The 13,312-nt window shown below is 44.8% G+C and overlaps 1 protein-coding gene across 1 annotated transcript in view; it reads right to left on the reverse strand.

Moving 5' to 3' along the window:
* Positions 1–13,312, reverse strand: part of LOC140191058 (voltage-dependent P/Q-type calcium channel subunit alpha-1A-like) — a 597,550-nt gene that overhangs the window by 230,657 nt on the left and 353,581 nt on the right. The window lies entirely within an intron of this gene.

The raw sequence follows: 13,312 nt of genomic DNA on the forward strand, positions 1-13,312 counted from the left end.
CAAGGAGAGATGCCTCAAAAAAGGTGGCATCGATCGTTATGACCCCCATCACCCAGATCATGCCTTGTTCTCACTGTTACTATCAGGGAGGAGGTACAGAAGCCTGAAGACACACACTCAACGATTCAGGAACAGCTTCTTCCCCTCTGCCATTTGATTTCTGAATGGACACTGAACCCATAAACACTACATCACTACTTTTTTATTTAGTATTTTTTGCACAACTTATTTAATGTAACTATTATATTTTTTTACGGTAATTCACAGTGTTTTCTCTATTATTATATATTACATCCTACTGTTGCCACAAAGGCAATAAATTTCACAATGTATGCCGGTGATATTAAACCTGATTCTGATCCTCTTCTCATCGAGGACTTCTTCAAAGAGTGGTGTCCCAAGCAGGTGGCATCGATCATTAAGGACCCTCACCAAACGGATTGTGTCCTCTTCCCATTACTGCAATCAGGGAGGAGGTAAGGCCCACACACAGTGTCTCAGGAGCGGCTTCTTCCCCTCTGCCATCGGATTTCTGAATGGTCCATGGACACTACCTCACTATTCCTCTATTTTATTTATCACTTTAATGCCTTGCACTGTACTCTTGCCACAAAGCAACAAAATTTCACAGCATCTCTCAATGATAATAAACCTGTTCTCCTCTATGACTTCATAAAGGTGCCCATCTCTCTCTCTCTCTCCCTCTCCCTCTCCCTCCAACTGGGGCAAAACTCAGCCCAATTCTCTTCCACTCTCAAACATACCCCTTTATCAGATCTTCCTCCTGCTATTCCTGCACCGCGGGGTGGAGGTAGGCCGGTGAGAACACTGCGGAGTGGAGGGTTTCGGTGAAAAGAGAGGGGTACAGTTAAGGGGAAGAGGCAGAGGAGGGAGGGTTGAGAATGGAGAGGAGGGTTGGGTAAGGCAATAGGAGAGGGCAAAGGAATGGCAGGAGTGGAGTAGGAGAGGAGAGGGGAGGGCAGTGGGAGATGGCAAAGAGTAAGGAAGGGAATATTGGTGAGTGGTTGGGAACAGTAGAGAGGGTAAAGGAGGATAGGGAATAGGGAAGGGAGTGAAGGTGGGAAGGGTAATTAAAAATGAAATTGAGGGGTGGGTAGGGAGAAGGGAACATCCACTTGTTACCCAAGCATTAGTCTCTCTCCCAGTTAATGTTTCCATCAACTGCCCAGATGCACCAAAACATCTTTCAGTGGTGTTCCATTTATAGGGGAAAAATTCCACAGCAAAATTCATCCTTGGGCTGGTAAAGACACAACTCAACATCTGCACATTGTACTCCACTTCCGAAATTCATGCTGACTTCATCAGGAGTCAGAAGAATACGTCCATAATAAATCCACTCGGAATTCTTCTTCCCCCAGAGCGTGGTAAAAATATTGAAACTCGTTCCCACAGGAATAATTGATGCAAACAACAGAAAAACATGTAATGAGAAGCTGAATCAGTGCATTTGGGAGAAGGAAGAAGCTAAGACTGGCGCGAGATGAAGAGAGCATGAGGAGGCTTGGGCTGAGCATAAGCATCGTGGAGGAGATGGGCCAAATGGCCTGTTTCTGTGCTGTACCTCCTCTGTAATCAAGTGCGGGTTGTAAGGAAGTGGGAAACACATGATCTGCACTGTTTGCTGCAAATCCAGGCCTTGTCCCTTGGACACTTTCATTCTCCTCATGACTCCAAGTCAGTCACTCTTACTCGGAGACTTGGTTTGCACGTTGACAATCCATTTAATGCTGAAATGGTAAAGGTGCCATATACTTAAGTCACAAACCCATCGCAGTACACTTGAAAAATAAAACAAACACCAGTATTTTAAAACCACTCTCCTCTTCCTAACAATACGTCATTCTAACTCTTCCCATGAACATTTGACTTAGGAGAACACAAAAACTCTTGCAAGTTCTCCACTATTCAATAGCATCATGTTGACCTGATTGTACCCCCAATGCTGAAATTCTGTCTCACCCAATAACCTTTCACTCCTATATTTAACAAGAATTTACCTTTCTCTGACTTGCATTATAAGCACACCAGGCAGTCCGGAGCCAAGATTCCCGTAACCATTAATATAAAGAGTTGGTGGACTGGATTGTTGGCAAACTGAACGATACTGGCAGTAGATACCACCCATCAGCATTCCCTGATGGCTGTAAAACAATTGCGCTAAGCACTTTTGGTGTACAGCTAGACCAGATAGTGAAGAAGGCGTTGGTACACTGAGAAATATGCTATTAGACCAGGAAGATTGCGGAAAAGATTTACCAGGATGTCATCTAGGCTTGGGTACCTAAGTTACAAGCAGAGGTTGTGTAGTCCAAGACTTTATTTCCTGGAACGTAGGAGACTGAGGGGTGAGCTAATAGAGCAGGATATTCCCAATCTGGGGGTCCACTGACTGTTCGGTTCATAGTAGGGGTCCTTGGCTTAAAAAAGGTTGAGAACCCCTGTAATATAAGTATGTAATTTCACGAAGGGTGCAGACAGGGTGAAAACATGCAGTCATCTTTCCCAGGGAGTGGGGTGCTAAGAACACAAGGACATAAGTTGAAGATCAAAGGTAAGAGATTTATAAAGGACATCAAGGGAAGCTTCATGATGCAAAGGATGGTACATATTTGGAATGAGTTTCCAGAAATTGTGGTTAAGGTGGGCACATTAGCAATGTTTAACATAAATCTAGATAAGTACATAAATAGGTGTTTGGGAGTGTAAGGGCCATGCGCTGGCAGATACGATTAGCAGCTGGGACAGTCATAATAGACAAGACGGGCCAAAGGGCCTATGAATGACAATAACTCTCACTGGAAAATGTGTCCCAGGATTGTATATGCTGACATATATGTACTTTGATAATAAAATTTACTCTGAACTCTATGCTACCTTTCATCAGTTGGGGCACTGACGATAGGATTTGAGAGACTGAGGAGATGGCATTACAAAGACAGTATATAGAATCTTGAGAGGGATAGACGAGGGGTGGCGCAATAGAGCAGCAGTTAGCGCAATCGTTTAATAGTACCAGCAATCATTGATTGGGGTTCAATTCCCGCTGCTGTCTCTCAGGAGTTTGTCCGTTCTCCCCATGACCGCATGGGTTTCCTCCGGGTGCTCCGGTTTCCTCCCACAGTCCAAAGGTGTACGGGTTAGAGTCAGTGAGCTGTGGGCATGCTATGTTGGCGCCGGAAGCATGGCGACACTTGTGGTCTGCGACCACAATTCTCCGATTCGATTTGATGCAAATAACACATTTCACTGTATGTTTCAATTGACGTGACAAATAAAGCTAATTTTTAATCTTTAACGTTTCAATAAGGTGAATGCACAGGGTTGGGGAATGAAAAACTAGATAGTATAGGTTTAAAGTAAGAAGAGGAAGATTTAAAAGGGATAAGGGGCAACCATTTTACACAGAGGCAGTACATCTATGGATGAGTCGTGCCGATGTTTCTGTTGTACATTACTGGGTAGAATTGTAATCGGTAGCAACTTCCTTGGTAGAGTCTTTCCCAAGGCCAAACATGATTGCTAATTCCACAGCCAGTTCTCCCAGAGCCAAGTAGAGGTATCCATTCCTACATACCTCATTTTGACAGTAGGCACTGAGTAACATCTTCAATTCGTCCCTTTCTCTAATCTGTTACGCCAACCATTGAGTGGCATTTAAAAAACAACATAAATTGTAGAAGTCATTTGAAGTTCATGAACCAAACCTGACAGCGGAAGTATCGTGGGAAGCTAAATATCGGGACAGCAGGCGGTGTGCGTTGCTGTCAGAAGAAGGTCTCTGTACTCGAGTGATCCCTCTCTCTCCCTCTTTTGATGGAGAATAAAAGCCTGTCATTCCCAAGTTGGGGGGCTTAGAGAAGCGACACGCAAGATTGCAACATTGGAAGAGCGAGTTGCTGGTCTCCGCTCTTATTTTTTGCAGGAAAGCAATCTCTCTTTCCCTCAGTAGAGAGAGTGAGCCTGTCTGAGATAGCCAAGTGCTGGGTTATGGACTGCAGTTTCTGATGTAACACACAAAAATTGCTGGAGGAACTCAGCAAGTCAGGATGAAGGGTCCCAGACAAAAACGTTGTCTGTTTAGTTTCCTCCACAGATGCTACCTACGGTGGGGTGGGGTAAGGTAGCTTTATAACATAGCGGGTAGTGTAATGCTATTACACAGCCAGATGTAAGATCACAGTTCAATTCACACCTGTCTGTAAGGAGTGTGTACATTCTCCCTGTGACCATGTGGGTTTCCTCCGGGTGCTGTGGTCTCTTCCTCTACAACTGGATCCTTGACTTCCTAACCAATCTGTGCAGATTGGAAATAACATCTCTACCTCGCTGACTCAACTCTGGTGCGCCTTAGGGTTGTGTGCTTAGCCCACTGCTCTACTCTTTCTACACCCATGACTGTGTGGCTAGGCACAGCTCAAATGCCATCTACAAAGTTGCTGATGAAACAACTATTGTTGGCAGAGAGGGCGTACAGGAGTGAGATACACCTGCTAGAGGAGTGGAGTCACAGCAACAATCTTGCACTCAGCGTCAGTAAGACCAAAGGGTTGATTGTGGACCTCAGAAAGGGAAAGACGAGGGAACACACACCAATCTACATAGAGAGATCAGAAGTGGAGAGAGTGAGCAGTTTCAAGTTCCTGTGTGCTAATATCTCTGAGGACCTAACCTGGACCCAATATATTGATGCAGCTATAAAGAAGGCAAGTCAGTGGCTATATTTCATGAGGAGTTTGAGGAGATGCGGTATGCCATCAAAACACTCGCAAATGTCTACAGATATATCATGGAGAGCATTCTAACTGTCTGGTATGGGTGGAGTGAGGGTGGGGGCAAGGTGGCTACTGCACTGGACTGAAGTAAATTGCAAAGATTTGTAGTATTAGTCAGCTCTATCATGGGCACTAGCCTTCTTTATGCCTCAAAAAGGTGGTGTCCATCATAAAGGACTTCCATCACCCAGGACATGCCCTCGTCTCATTGCTACCATCAGGAAGGAGGTACAGAAGCCTGAAGCCGCACCCTCAACAATTCAAGAACAGATTCTTCCCCTCTGCCATCTGATTTCTGAATGGACATTGAACTTATGAACACTACCTCACTACTTTTTTATTTCCTATTTTTGCACTATTTACTCAATTTAACTATTATATATACAGACTGTAACTCACAGGGTTATCAGGTATTGCATTGTACTACTGCTGCAAAGTTAACAAATTTCACGGCATATGCCGGTGATATTAAACCCGATTCCAAAGACGTACAGGTTAGGGTTAGTAAGATGTGGGCATGCTATGTTGGCATCAGAAGTGTGGTGACACTTGCCGGCTGCCTTGCACAATCCTTGCTGATTTGATTTAATGGAAATGATGCATTTCACTGTATGTTTCAATGTGCATGTGACAAGTAAAGCTAATCTTTACCAGACCTGCTGAGTTTCTCCAGTATTTTATGGGTTCTGCCCAAGATTTCCAGCATCTGCAGAACCTTTTGTGTCTCTGTTTCTGTGAGAGGTGCTGTTTTGAAAGTACCGTTGCTGATTAGTGGTAGGTAACTAGCCGGACTATAGGGTGTGAACGAAGACATAAAACATGCTTGCCTTCATCGCTCAGGGAACTGAGTATGAAAGTTGGGAAGTCATGTCGCAGTTGTATAAAACTTTAGTCAGGATGCTCCTGGAGTACTGGGCACCATTCTGATTCACCTCATTACAGGAAGGGTGAGGAGGTTTTGGAGAGGGTGAAGCAGAGATTCACCAGGATGTTGCCTAGATTAAAGAGAATTAGCTATTAGGAGAGGGTGGACAAATTGGATTGTTTTCTCTGAAATGGTAGAGGCTGAAGGAAGACCTCTGGAAGTCTATAAAATTATGGGAGATACAGGTAGAGTAGCTAGCACACACAACATACTGGAGGATCTCAGTAAAGTCAGGCAGCATCTATGGAAGGGAATAAACAGTCAACAGTTTGGGCCAAGTCCTGAGGCATTTCGTGATGTTGCCTGAGATGTCCAGCATCTGCAGAATCTGATCTGTTTATGATGGAGTTGACAGTCTTTTTCGGAGGTTTGGAATGTTAAATGCAGGCGGGCGTACTTTAAAAGATGCAGGGGGCAAATTATAACGGAGATTTACACGGTAACTTCTGCTGCACAGGGTGATAAAGTGGCATCAGTCCTGATGCAAGGTTTTGACCACAGCCATTGACAATTCTGTTCCTCCAGCAGATTAACCCACTGTGTCACTCCAGCAGATTATTTGATAACTCGAGACATTAATGTTTGTTAACTAGAAAAGGTGAAATCAACCATAGCAAACACTTACTTTCCCCCATTAATATCAGATATTAAATGTTAACTAACCACCTTCAAAACATTGGGAGCGGACAGAAGAGCAGACTAGGAACTACTGTGATTATGTTTCTTACTAAGTGCATTTATCACAAATCTTTGACAAACATGCGATTTCCACCACCAAAAAGGGCAGCAGGTAGAATACAACTACCTTCAGGACCCCTTCCACCCTGACCTGGAGGTATCTAAAAAAGTGACTGTATGTTCACGGTCTTTGCTGCTGTAGCCCATCCGCTGCAAGGCTCAATGTGTTGTGCATTCAGAGATGCTCTTCTGCACGTCATTGTTGTAACAGATCATTATTAGAGTTACTGTCACCTTCCTGTCCACCACTCAATCTCCACCCCTCAAACTCTACACCTCAAACTCCAGCCCACAAACTCCTCTGACCTCGTTCATTAACGAGGCATTTTTGCCCACAGAGCTGCTGCTCACTGGACGTTTTTTTTAAATTTGTTGCGTTATTCTCTGTAAACTCTAGAGACTGTGAAAATCCCAGGAGATCAGCAGTTTCTGAGATACTCAAACTACCCCCTCTGGTACCAACAATCATTCCAAGGTCAAAGTCACTTACATCACATTTCTCCCCTATTCTGATGTTTCGTCTGAACAACAACTGAACCTCTTGACCATGTCTGTATGCTTTTATGCACTGAGTTGCTGCCATATGATTGAATGATTAGATATTTAGCAGGTGTACAGGTGCACCTAATAGAGTGGCCACCGAGTGTATACTGCCAATCCTCCTTGACCTTAGAAAACCCTATCCAACAGCGCTGCGAGAATATTTTCTTCACTGAGACTGCAGTGTTTGAAGACGGCAGCTCACCACCACGATCCCAAGAGTAGCTAACGGGTCTGTTCTAATGTCTTGACCACAACGAGCGCATTCTACAAACAAATAAAAAAATCCTACATAAATCATGGAAGGTACAGCATTATCCTCACTCCCACGTTATCGATTGGAGTGAATAAATGTGGCAGGTTGAGCTGGTCCCGCTGCAGTGTGTTCCAGAAGGAGAGCTTGAATTATTAAATCCACAGCATCCTCGACTGGTTAGCATTCTCAATGTTAACAGAATCCCACTGTAAGCCCCTTCTTATTTATTGCTGCCTTGCAGAATGCACTTTCCAGCCAGTGAATAGTCAGCAGCCTGCCCACCCCCACTTCACCAACAAGACTTCCCAAAGTCTCTTCCAACAATATTCTCCTCCAGATTTCTCCCTTCCATGGACTCTGCCTATACTCCTAACTGCATCAGTAAAGCAGCCAGCGTAATCAAAGACCTCACCCTTCCCGGACATTCTCTCTTCTCCCTTTTCTTGCTAGAGCGAAGATACAAAAGCCTGAAAGCACGTATCACCAGGACAACTTCTATCCTGGAGGAACTCAGCAGATCTGGCAGCATCTACAGAAATGAATAGATAGTCGACACTTTGGGCCGAGATTGTGAATCCTTCTACCTCTCCTCACCTGCCTGTTACCTCTCCCTGGGTCCCCTCCTCCTTCCCTTTCTCCTATGGTCCACTCTCCCCTCCTATCAGATTCTTTCTTCTTCAGCCCTTGACCTTTCCCACCCACCTATCATCTTCCAGCTATCCTCCATCCGCACCCCCACCTCCTTATTCAGGCATCTTCCCCCTTCCTTCTCAGTCCCGAAGAAGGGTCTCAGCTCAAAACGTCAACTATCTATTCATGCAACACACATCAAAGTTGCTGGTGAACGCAGCAGGCCAGGCAGCATCTCTAGGAAGAGGTGCAGTCGACGTTTCAGGCCGAGACCCTTCGTCAGGACTAACTGAAGGAAGAGTGAGTAAGGGATTTGAAAGTTGGAGGGGGAGGGGAAGGGGGAGATCCAAAATGATAGGAGAAGACAGGAGGGGGAGGGATGGAGCCAAGAGCTGGACAGGTGATTGGCAAAAGGGGATACGAGAGGATCATGGGACAGGAGGTCCGGGAAGAAAGACGGGGGCGGGGGGGGACCCAGAGGATGGGCAAGAGGTATATTCAGAGGGATAGAGGGAGAAAAAGGAGAGTGAGAGAAAGAATGTGTGCATAAAAATGAGTAACAGATGGGGTACGAGGGGGAGGTGGGGCCTTAGCGGAAGTTAGAGAAGTCGATGTTCATGCCATCAGGTTGGAGGCTACCCAGACGGAATATAAGGTGTTGTTCCTCCAACCTGAGCGTGGCTTCATCTTTACAGTAGAGGAGGCCGTGGATAGACATGTGAGAATGGGAATGGGATGTGGAATTAAAATGTGTGGCCACTGGGAGATCCTGCTTTCTCTGGCGGACAGAGCGTAGATGTTCAGCAAAGCGGTCTCCCAGTCTGCGTCGGGTCTCGCCAATATATAAAAGGCCACATCGGGAGCACCGGACGCAGTATATCACCCCAGTTGACTCACAGGTGAAGTGTTGCCTCACCTGGAAGGACTGTTTGGGGCCCTGAATGGTGGTAAGGGAGGAAGTGTAAGGGCATGTGCGTTTAGTGTGTGTTGGTTTGGATTTCCAGCATCTGCAGACCTCCTTGTGTTCACGACTTTTATTCTGTTGTTATAAGACTACTGCATGCAATAAGTTGGACTCCTGGGCTCACATTCTACCTCATTATGATCTAGCAGTTCATTGTTTACCCGCACCGCACTTTCTCAGTAGCTGTTTCACTCTCTTCTGCATTTCCTTTTTTACCTTGCTCTACTTCAGCGCAGATTCAGATTTAGATTAATCTATCGTGCACATCAAACATGCACTGAAATATGTTGTTGGTGTTAACATCCAAGGGTGTATGGGGAGCAGCCCACAATGGCTGACATGCGTTCCGGAGACAATGCAGCACGCCCATGTCAGGGCGTATTCTGCAGTAATGCAATCTAGCAAATATCAATCTACAATCCACATTCAGATCTGAAGACTGGTTGCTGTTGAAATTTGCCATATTGCCTATCTGCAGAATACGCCCCAACACCCACAATGTTCAGCAGAACTACACAAGCAGTAACACCAACAAAACAAAACAACAGCAGCAAGACAAGCCCCTTTTCCACCCACCCACACGTACACTCCAGCCTCCAGCTCCTGTCGTTGCCCCCAGACACTTAGCCTTGTGGGCACTGGGCCTCCAGTGTCCAGTCCCCGGACTGTGTATTAATCTGATCTGTATAAACACTGTGAAAGACCAGTTTTTCACTGTATCTCAGCGCACATAACAATCATAAACCAGTTCCAATTCCAAATAAATATGGTGCCTTTAATGTACATAAAACACCATTCAGTGATACTGAATCACAGACGGAGACATTAGGGTAGGGAAAGAAATCATTTGTTAAAGGGGTGGATTTGAAGAATAGCATTTTTAGAAAAACAGGAATAGATAATTTGGTGACTCAGGTTCATTTCCTGCTGCAGCCTGTAAGGAGTTTGTACGTTCTCCCTGTGACTGTGTAGGTTTCCTCCAGGTGCTCCAGCTTCCTCCCATAGTTTGAAGACATACCAGTTGGTAGGTTAATTGGTCATTGTAAATTGTAATTAGGCTGGGGTTAAATCGGGGGTTGCTGGGCGGTGTGGCTCAAAGGGCCAGAGAGGCCTGTTCCGCACTGTATCTCAATCAATCAATCAATAAACAAATAAATGATAGCTAGCCCACAACTCACTAACCCTACCTGTATGTCTTTGAAACGTGGGGGAAACTGGAGCACCCAGAGGAAACCCACGTGGTCATGAGAAGAACTTAGGATCTCCTTACTTGTAGCTGCGGGATTTGAACCCCGATCGGTGATCGTTGGCACTGTAAAGCAGTGCGCAAACCGCTACTGTGCTACCCACGAGATGCCAGCGCCATTCCTCCCCCATTATGCCCAGGTGCAGCTGCAATGCTTCCCCAGTTTGCCGGTTTGAGACACATTGATTACAAATTAATTCCAAAAGCTTTCCTTTTCTTGGAATTTGCAGTGTTAGATTTTTAAATGTAGTTTCGCAAAGCTGCCGCTGGAGGAACTCAGCAGGCCGAGGAGTAGCTGCGGGCCGAGGACAAAATTGCCATCATTACGATTGAAACCCTGCATTGGATTCCTGTGGCAGACTGTTTGTGGCACCAGATTCCAGTGCCTTGTGTCTCCCTAAACAGAGATTAGATACAAGAATCACTGTTTCTCCTTAATGCCCAGCTCTCTGGCATGGTTACAGTCCTGCAAGTGGCTTGATCTCCAACCAGCTGTTCAGAGAAAGCCTGTGGCAGTGAATGGGCAGCTGGCACCTTCCCAGTTGGTACTGCTAGGAGAGGACGTATGGCCCTGGGTTCCCAAAAGAGGGAGCAAGAAACCATGATAAGCTCACGAAACAGCAGCAGGGATTTCGGTAGTTCCATTACCACCCAACTGTCCCTGGTTTTGCAAGGCACCTCGGGTTTGACTTTCACAGACTTAATGATGTCTCATATCCCAGAGTGCACACTGTCTTTTGGATCCCACCACTAAGCTGCGGGGAGACGTACTTTTACAGCACAACTCAGTACATTACTCAGAAACAGCTCAGAGCACTTCACACACAATGAACCAGCACGCCATCTGCTCAGCACATGAAGGAAGAAGCACATCTCACTCACTCCGCTCAACAACTCTCAGTCTCTTCGCTGACCCCACTCTCTCCTCCGTGCACCCGGTCTGACCCTCTTCCGCCTTTCATCTCTCCTGCCTTCCACCTTCATTATGGTTTATCTCTCACCAGTAGAGATAACACTGGACAACAAATTTTTCTGGAAGTGTGGCTTCCTTAGAAATGTTTTTTAGTTTATGATAGACCACTTGAAGCTGAACATAAATATAATTCAGACTAATTGTATCACGTAGGAACTTGGAGAAACAAGAAATTAACTTTCATTGAATATAATACATTTAATTGTATAAGATGCTGACACTTTGCAACAGTTCAACTAAGCTAAAAACATTTTGTTGATCTTTTCCAGTTGTACTCAGTATCTGAGGCTGCTGAAGTGTCCAACAATAATCAGCCAGTATTGATGGATTCCAGTCCCCCGTTACCGTCTCTCCATGACCACAATGTCCTGGTGAAACTTATCACCGTGCTCGTCACCGACAGTGCCAAGATCTGCAGGGAGGAAGTCTAAATGGGAATGCAGAAAATGAACCTTTAGCGACATGTTGCACTTCACGGTTTAGTGTGCTTGAAGCATGTTGTCAACCAGCTGCACATAGTTTGATGCTCTGTAGTTGCCAACAAAATTTTTAGCAACATCCTTGAATGCCTTCCATGCGATTTTCTCCGGTCCCACTAGAAGTTCTTTGAATTGCCAGTCATTGATGAGCTGTTTGATTTGTGGACCAACAAAAATACCTTCCTTGAATTGGCATCAGTTATTCTGACGAATTATGAATTAGAATTATAAATATAGGTGATTTTTTAAAAAATGGTATGTTCTTATAGTGATTTTCATGATCAGCAGCCCAAAATCCATAATATACACTCGAAAGTATTCAGGAAGCAAAATAATTGTAGTCCAGTGTAAAAGGTCACCAGTCTGAAACTTGGTTCATCACTACAGATGCTGCCTGACCCATTGGGTATTTTTAATGGCTTTTCCTTTACTCTCTCACTCCTCATCACAATCTTTATGGCCAGCTTCAACGACAAGGAAAATTGCCTCAGGTCACACCTATCATTATATTGTCATGTCATAACTGTTATTTTGAAACAATTAGTCGGGACCTAACTTAAAAGTCCAATATAAATGATGACAAGATAGAAATTTTATATCATCTGCTCATCAGATCTGTGTTTGTTCTCAGGGTAGAAATCCCATTAGCTTCATTTCCCTAGTGCTTATTCTTATGTATTCAAAGCAACACACACAAAGTTCTGAAGGAACTCAGCAGGTCAGGCAGCATCTATGGAAATGAATAAATAGTTGACGTTTCAGGCCCAGACCCTTCTTCAGGTCTCCTGCCTGACCCGCTGAGTTCCTCTACCATTTTGTGTGCGTTACTTTGGACTTCAAAGTCAAAGTAAATTTTACTATCAATGTACACATATGTCACCACACACAACCCTGAGATGCATTTTCCTGTGGGCATACTCAGCAAATCTATAGAACAGTAACTAAAGCAGGATCAATGATAGATCAGGTAGAGTGCAGAAGACAACAGACCGTGCAAATGCAAATATAAATAAATAGCAATAAATAATGACAGCATGAGATAATTAAATAAAGAGTCCTTAAAGTGAGATCATTGGCTGTAGGAACATTTCTATGAAGGGGCAAATGAGTGTAGTTATTCCCTTTGTTCAACAGCCTAATGGTTGAGGAGTAGTAACTGTTTTAGAACCTGATGGTACAAGTTGTGAGGCTCTTGTACCTTCAACCTGATGGCAGCACGAGAAGAGAGCATGGCCTGGGTGGTGAGGATCTCTGATGATGGATGCTGCTTTCCTATGACAGCATTTCATGTATATGTGCTCAATGGTTGGGAGGGCTTTACCCGTGATGTACTGGGCTGAATCCACTACCTTTTGATTTCCATCACCTGCAGAATTTCTCATGCAGATGATCCTATTCGCTCTCACACAAACCCATCAGCTACCCTTTGGCTCTTAGTTTGCATTAGCCTATATTAAGGTGTGATTTTCTGTAGCAATTAAAAGTACCAGTGAGTTTTTGGAATGTGGGAAGAAGTTAACTGTGGAGGGAACCCATCCAGTCACAGGGAGAATGTGGAGGATCGACACAAACATACCCCAAAGTCAAGGTTGAATCTGGAGCAGAGAGGCAAATCACTTCATGTGTGCAGTAAAGTCATGCGCGCACACACACAACCTCCACCCCCCCACCCCCCGCACCATGGACCATGTTTCCAAAGTTCAGCTCGATTGCATTCAATGCAGTATATGGAGCTCAACAAGCAAGTACCCAAATACCATCCTAC

The sequence above is a fragment of the Mobula birostris genome, chromosome 32 (assembly GCF_030028105.1).
Source record: "Mobula birostris isolate sMobBir1 chromosome 32, sMobBir1.hap1, whole genome shotgun sequence".
NCBI classification, from domain to species: domain Eukaryota; kingdom Metazoa; phylum Chordata; class Chondrichthyes; order Myliobatiformes; family Myliobatidae; genus Mobula; species Mobula birostris.